Genomic DNA, 1,266 nt, shown 5'->3' on the forward strand with positions numbered 1-1,266 from the left:
TTTATATCTTGCATGTATTTTTAAAAATTTCTCCTAAAATGTCACAGTTTTGATGGCATTTAAAATTTCTATTTTCAATTGATCATTGTTATTATATAGAACTACAAATGCTTTTTGCATACAAATCTTATCTCCTGCAAATTTCCTAAACTCATTAGTTTAGTGCTAGTAAGGTTTTTTAAATACATTTCTTGAGATTTTCTATGTCAGTGCTAGTGTCATTTGTGTCTTAAAAACAGTCCCTGTGCCTTTTATTTCTTTTTCTTACCATCATATGCTGGCAAAGATCTCTGATTTCACGTTGAAGAGAAGTGATGAGAGTGGGGATTTTTGCTTTGTCAGCAATTTTAAAGGAAAAGCATTCAGTCTCTCACCATTAAGTCTGATATTAGCTTCAAGTTTTTCTTAGATGCTTTCAGGTTGAGAAATTTCCCTACTATTTCTGGTTTGCTGAGCTATTATAAATAACTGTTGAATTTTATCAAATTCTTTATATTCACATGGATTTTTAAATTTAGGCTGTTAAAACCTTAATGGGTTTTTAAACTGATGAGAACAGATACTACACTTGATCTTAGCTAACAGGCCAAGAAGCAATGAATTGATTTTTTCATATTGAATACTGAATTCTTGTAATAAGTCTACTTGACCATGATGCACTATTATTCTTTTGATATATTTCTGGAGAAAATTTGTTAAAATTTTTGTTAAGGATTGTCAATGTGTATCAATTAATTTATATGCATCTATGTAAACTGATTTGTAGTTTTAAATTTGAAAGATGTAAAATTCTTCAGAAATTTGTTAAAATTTAACAAATGTGAAAGATGTTAAATTTGAGTTACAAAAAATTGATTTACATCAATTTTTGATGTTAAATTTAATTTAACATCTTTGAAAGATGTTAAAATTTCTTCAGAAATTTGTTAAACTTTTTGTTAAGGATTATCAATGTGTATCACTTAATTTATGTGCATCTATGTAAATTGGTTTGTAGTTTTCATCTTTATATGTCTTTATCAGGCTATTGTCAGGATAATGTAGGCCTCATCAAATGAGTTAAGAAATATTTCCTTTTCTTTCATTTTTTGAGAAGATATTGTATAGAATTGGTATGTTTTTTCTTAAATGTCTGACAAAATTCACCAGTGAAGGTATCTAGTCTTAAAATTTATTTTAGAAGGAAATTTTTTTTAAATTTCAGATTAATTTCGGCATACATTAGGTAAGGTGCCTGTTGTAGTTGTGTCCTATACCAGGAGGTGC

General features: G+C 27.8%; 1 pseudogene; it reads right to left on the minus strand.

The window, feature by feature from the left end:
- Positions 1-500: 500 nt before the first annotated feature.
- Positions 501-598, minus strand: LOC111722948 (annotated as a pseudogene).
- Between the last annotated feature and the right edge of the window lie 668 nt (positions 599-1,266).

Source organism: Otolemur garnettii, unplaced genomic scaffold (genome assembly GCF_000181295.1).
Source record: "Otolemur garnettii isolate 467f Iridium unplaced genomic scaffold, OtoGar3 scaffold04338, whole genome shotgun sequence".
In the NCBI taxonomy this organism is placed as follows: domain Eukaryota; kingdom Metazoa; phylum Chordata; class Mammalia; order Primates; family Galagidae; genus Otolemur; species Otolemur garnettii.